The 6,588-nt window shown below is 41.2% G+C and overlaps 1 pseudogene; it reads right to left on the minus strand.

The window, feature by feature from the left end:
• Positions 1-3,789: 3,789 nt before the first annotated feature.
• Positions 3,790-5,825, minus strand: LOC134566031 (elongation factor 2-like; annotated as a pseudogene).
• Positions 5,826-6,588: the final 763 nt, after the last annotated feature.

Here is a 6,588-nt window from a genome sequence, read left to right on the forward strand (position 1 = left end):
ATGTACAATACCGGTAAATCAATATGTGATGAGTTATTTCTCATAAAGCTAGTACAAGTCTTTATTTTTATAGATTGTTTAGGCTAAACAACCCTCACCCCACCCCGCATGCCTAAGTATATTTAAGGGTGGGGAAGAGAGAGTACGCACGTTACTATTCTTGTTTGTGTCACCTTATGGTTAGGGGGGAAATGGGTGTATTATTGTCCAGGGCATTGGGCTTTTACCGTGCCTAACATGAAGGTCATGACATATTTACTTCACAAGGACATTTGTTGTATTATTTTCGCTCTCTTTTCGTTTAGTGAATAACCGTGTCGATATATTCTGCCAAACCCCATTATTTTCATTGTGTCATTTTACTAGTATATGGATGTCCTGGTACAATATGAGGAGCTGTATGAATCTATTTCACGTCCCAGGAATCTGATGTGTTACTTTATCTCAAAGAAGCTTTGAGCACCTCGAGGGTCAGTCGTCACATCTGTGGTTAATAAGTAACGTAACCTTGCGTGTTTGAAGCTAGCTGTGCAATGAAGGACTTCATATTCTACGCTCAGTTCAGTATTTGTACTTAAGCTTCCGTCAGTCTTTATGGTTTACAGTGAGAGCCATTCCTTGCTTGAACTCAACTAATCTAAGCAAGAGAGAGGATTGGAGAGAGATATTGATTCAGGGATTACTTATATAATTCCCAATAAATGTATCTATAAGAATAGAATAGATTTAGTAAATTGCAGCAGTTTCGATTTTATTTAATGCTACATTTCCATTTTCTGTATTTTCCCCATCCTTTTTATTTTCAATGTTGGACTGAATACTCAGAGTGATGATAATAATTCTACGAGGTTGACATGAAACCCATCTTTCTTGTAGCTGTTAGGAGGTATTCAATATCCCAGTTACGGTGGAGGACTTGTGAAAGCAAAGTGTATGTACCCACATTCAGTGAACTCAGGTTTATACTAAAATGTGAATTGTCCAAAATTCACAGTAAATTTCACATTTTAGGCCAACATACCTGAACCCAAAACACATCTGATGGCTCGTTCAAAATTTACTTTCAGGGAGGGAGGCACCCCAGGATCCCCTAGTGCCAGGAAAACAGGTTTGTTTTCCTGACACTTGAAAATCCCTTTAAGGTGAGAAAGTTTGGGTTTGCTGAATAATTTTTCCTGAAAATAGAAAAAGTATCAAGACATTTTGGGAATTTCAGACCTATGTTGGTTCCAGAATTTTGGTGCCAGGATTCCAATTAAAAAACAAAACAGAAGAAGAAAAAAAATGGTGCGAAAGTGGACCAATCAGTGTTCTGCAAAATATATACATAATATGGTAAGAGTGAATAAATCCCGAGTATCCGCTTTGTGAATTCCTCTCTAGTCCTGATTGTTTTCTTATTCAAACCAATAACATGGTATGTTGGTTTGTCTATTGTCTATTTTATATCTGTAATAATATTAATGTAATACTTATATTATGTAATATATTTTTGAGATTTATATAGCTATAGATATATTTACAGATATAGAAAAACAAGTAGCAAGAGAGGGGAGAACAGACAACAGCTCACTTAGCCTGCCCTTCGGTGGGTCCCCACTCAGATCAAGAGAGAAAAACAAGTAGCAATAGAGCTGAGAACTGAGAATTGCTCAGTTAGCCTGCTCTTCAGTGGGTCTGTGCTCAGATCGTGGGCCCCTTGCTCACGGTGCCTAGAGGGATATTGGCTAATTGAGCTGTTGTCGTTTCTCACCTATCTTGCTACTTGTTTTTCACTTAAGTTTAAAGGGCAATCCAGACCTGGACCCCTTGCTCACGGTGCCTAGAAGGATATTGGCTATACCTCACTGATTATACCTTGCGAGGTTGAAACGATCATCTGGGGTTGCCATATCTCTCGTGTAGAGGGAACTTGCTGGCATTATGTATCTGGACTGCCCGTACGGATGGGACAAGTCTGATATGCTTCAGATATGTTCTTTCAGTAATGGCACCAGATGAACTAAAATCAACTTGAGATCTGAGCGGGGACCCACCGAAAGGCAGACTAATTGAGCTGTTGTTAGTTCTTACCTCTCTTGCTACTTGTTTTCTCTATTTACAGATATATACATTACACATACATTATAATGACACATGTATTGGAACACCTAAATGTTCCCTCAACAGGGACTTTTATGGCATCACATTTAGAATACATAGACACATAGACATTAATATGTAGTTGGTCCCTCCTTTGCAGCTATGTCATGTGGTATCTGGCACCACAAGACTAGCACCAGACCCTTTAAGTCCTGCAACCATTCTTGAACAATTTTTGAAGTGTGGCAGGGTGCATTATCCTGCTTAAAGAGGCCACTGCCATTATGAAACATCATTGCCATGAAGGTGAGTACGTGGTCTGCAACAATATCTAGGTAGGTGTCCGTGTCAAAGTAACATCCACATGAATGCCAGACCCCAAGGTTTCCCAGCAGAACATTTGCCTGAGTATAACACTATCTTCCTCGGCATGCCTTCTTCCCATAGTCTTCTTCATCTCTTTTCAAGTAAACGACACAACGTGCCATCTGCCTGATCTAAAAGAAAATGGGATTCATCAGACCTTCTTCCATTGCTCCATCATCCAGTTCTGACACTCACATCCTATTTAAAGGTGTTTTCAGCAGTGGACAGGTGTCACCATTGGCACTCTGATGGTCTGCAGCTATGCAGCCCCATAGGCAGCAAACTGTGATGCACTGTGTGCTCTGACACCTTTCTATCATGGCCAGCATTACGTTTTTTCACTAATTTAGGCTATAGTTGTTCTTCTGGGCAATTGGACCCGATGGGCTAACTTTTGCTTCCCAGGTGCACCAATGAGCCTTGGGCACCCATGACACTGATGCCGGTTTACTGATTGTTCTTCCTTGCTCCACTTTTGCCAATTACTAACCACTGCATACCAAGAACACCACACAAGACTTGCCATTTGGAGATTCTTTGACACAGTCATCTAGCCATCACTATTTGACAAAGTCAAAGTCACTCAGATATTTTTGCTTGCTTATTTTTCCTGCTTACAACACCAGACTCCATTGTAACCAGACAAGTAGATGCACAGGAACCGAGGGTGCATGCTAGATGGAGTGGGCAAAAGGGTAAAAGTAGGGGAAAGGTATTCACTGAGGGCATTGTAGGTTATGTTTGACAGTTGCAGGAGAGGAGTCAAGGTGTGGAAAACCTGATAACAGTTTAATTGGTCACACATCTGCCTGGCCTCATTATGGTGCTCAAAGTGAATTTATCCTGTTACTGTACTGGAGTGAACTGCCCTGCTCTGGTATTGAAGTTGATATAGGGTTCTTTGGTATTTAAAAAAATAAATAAAACATTCAGATATACTTTTTTTTTTAATTCGCTCTAATTCATTGTTGATATTCATGCTGTGACTGCACAATATTACAACTTATTCTCTGGCACCAATCACCCCATCAGAAGACTGCAATTTCATGAGCTACCCCAGACACAAGGTAAGATCACACAAAGTATGTAATAAATAGTCTCCCCAAAACTACAGTGAAACATCGAGATTAATTTTGATGGGATGTCTCACTTTAGTACAATAGGAAGGTAAAGGGTAAGCTTCTTTAAAAAAAAGCCATCACCCAAGAAGTTTAGAGTCCATTTCCCAAAGCCAAATTTTACAGCTCTCAACTTCTCTTCACAAAGCACACCCTCTTTTGTAGCCCACTGGAAGCCAGCCACAACTGTCTTTTATTTCATTTAGATATTGTAGATATTGTACTAGATATTTGTCACATCATGACCACATGGGCACATCATGTTTGGTCCAGTACCAGCATGGCCAAAACACCAGATCTTCCTAGCCTCTGTAACATCCCACTCATATTTCTCTGCCAAGAAACGGGCATGAAGCTTCAACTCTAGGTGGGTACTCACGTCTCCTTTGTCAATATCCTCAGCAAGGCCATCAGTGAATAGATGGGCCTCTATATACACACGGTTATGCTTGTTAGGAGACTTTGACAGGCACAGCTGGTTTGACTCTTCATTTACAGTTTCACGGTAGGAAACAACTGGATCAGATTCTTAACTGGATTGCAGACATGGTCCTCCTCTAGATCCTTCAAGCAGATTTCCAAATGCAGCTCTCCCGCTCCAGCAACAATATGTTATCCAGATTCCTCAATGATGCACTGCACCATGGGGTCTGACTTAGCCAGATTCTTGAGACCCTTCACAAGTTTTGGATGATCAGCAGGGTTCTTTGCTTCTACAGCCACACCCACTACAGGGCTGACACTGAATTTCATAACATATATGTTATGTGCATGGGTGATTGTCCCAGTTTTCATCAGGAACTGGTCCACACCAACCAAACCCACAATGTTATCACATGGAACGTCTTTAATTGGCTCCACATAATGCCCCATCATCAGGATGGTCCTCTGGGTAGGCTTCAGGTAAAGGTCCTCTTTCTTTCCTGGAGTATAATTTGGTCCCATAATTCTGACTTTGAGGCCAGTGGAGACAACACCAGAGAAGACTCTTCCAAAAGCATAGAACCTTCCCTTATCAGTGATGGGCACCATTTTTGAGATGTGCATCATTAATGGACCTTCGGGGGTCACAGTTGTTTTTTATGCCTGAAGAGTCACTGGTGAGGGCAGGTGGATGGTAATCATCTGCAGAAGAGCTTCTCCAGCAGTAAGCCAGTGTCTCATAACAGCCTTTAACAGTTGTTTTCCCTCTTTACCTTTGTCTTCACAGTCCAACTTGATGTCCAGTTTCTGGATAAGTTTAGCAGTTTCATCTTTCTCAAAGTTCATGCAAGTTTCTCAAAGCATAAAAAACGTTGAAGATTGGGTCCAGGATAAGCTGGCAAAATATTGTAGGCAACTTCTTTCCATCAGCATTTGTTGCAGCCTTGCTAAACTTTCCATTGGCAGGACCAAAATACCTGTCTCCCCAAAGTTTCTTCATCATGTCTTCCACTTTTTTGCATATTCAGCTGGTTTCAGCATGCCCTCGTCCTTGCAGCAAACTTCTGCACATACATCTCTGCAAATTGCATGAGGGTAATGCCCAGTCCAGAACCAAAGCCAACAGTACCAAGAACTGGATCAATCATGATGTTTCCCATGGGTCCCATGGGTCCTGTCGCTCCCTTACCATAGGTGGATATGATAACATTTATGTTCTCCACAATATGCTGGAAGGTCTGACATAGCTCTTCTTGCTCTAGTTGCAGTTCCAAAAGTGCACGGTCCATTTTGTTCATCATCAAGACAGGGCGGATTCTTTCAGCAATTGCTTGATGGAGTACAGTTTCAATCTGCACACATACACCAGACACACAGTCCACCACAACAAGGGCACCGTCAGTAACACGCAGAGCTGCTGTAACTTCAGAGGAAAAGTCCACGTGGCCAGGAGAGTCAATTAAGTTGATAAGGAAACTAGCCCCATTTTTACTTTGCTTAATAAAGGCCAAATCGTTCTCAGATATTTCATAGAAGAGGGAAATTACTGTAGATTTGATTGGAATACATCATTCCTGCTCATGTTTATGGGTATCTGTGAAGTGAGTTTTACCCGCACAAGACGATGCCATGATTCCAGCTTTACATACAAGAGAGTCAGTCAGAGTGGACTTGCCATGGTCCACATGGGCAATGACTGACATTTTGTGAATGTTCACCTTCTTGTCCATGATGTTGCGAATCTGGTCTACCGTGAAGTTCACCATTTTGGCGGATGTCGGTGGATGCTTATCACGGGACTGGAAAACGTTGAGTGGACTACCTGCCACACAGCACACAAACAGGCGGAAGAGATTCTTTGGTATTTTTTTACCCTGACATATGGAGAGACACTCTACGTTTAGATCATTCTTAACTGGAATAGCCTCCTCTTTCACCATTTGCGTTAGCTTCATTCTGTCAATTGAAGATTCATTTGTTGCAAGAAAGTTTAATAAATGTACCTCATTGTCCACCCAAGCTTTTTCTTCAAACCTCACATCTAACCAGAACCTACACAGGGAAATCAGGATCTACTCTTCCAGAAGTTCCCAGAGGCTAAACCCAACCAGTGCATAAACATGCATCACCACAACTAAATGCTGTAAATGTGCCAGCCCAGAGAGCCAAGTGGACATTACATCTTTTATAACTACCATAAGATGTACTATAAAAATAAAAATTCAACTCACAGTATTTAAATGATGACAAGGTGAGAATACTCAAGTTTTTCTGATTAAAATTGTTTAGTTTCACATCAGCGTTATAATTTGGTAATGTGCTCCTGTAGTGCCGGCCATAATGCCCTTAGGTCCTTGTCTGTTTGACATTAATGAAAACCCATGTCCTTTATTAAAATAACCTGGGGAGTCCATTCATAGAGAATTAGTGCAGACAGAATGCCTTAACCACCAGAAAGGATAAACTGACCACAACTTACTGTGCCACTTTGCTGTATACAAGAGATCCAAAACATTCGAAATCTCCTTAATGATGAATATTTTGTGTTGGGTGATCTTAGCGTATAATCTTGCCCTAGGGCACTTTGACCTTAAGAACT

Source organism: Pelobates fuscus, chromosome 6 (assembly GCF_036172605.1).
Source record: "Pelobates fuscus isolate aPelFus1 chromosome 6, aPelFus1.pri, whole genome shotgun sequence".
NCBI classification, from domain to species: domain Eukaryota; kingdom Metazoa; phylum Chordata; class Amphibia; order Anura; family Pelobatidae; genus Pelobates; species Pelobates fuscus.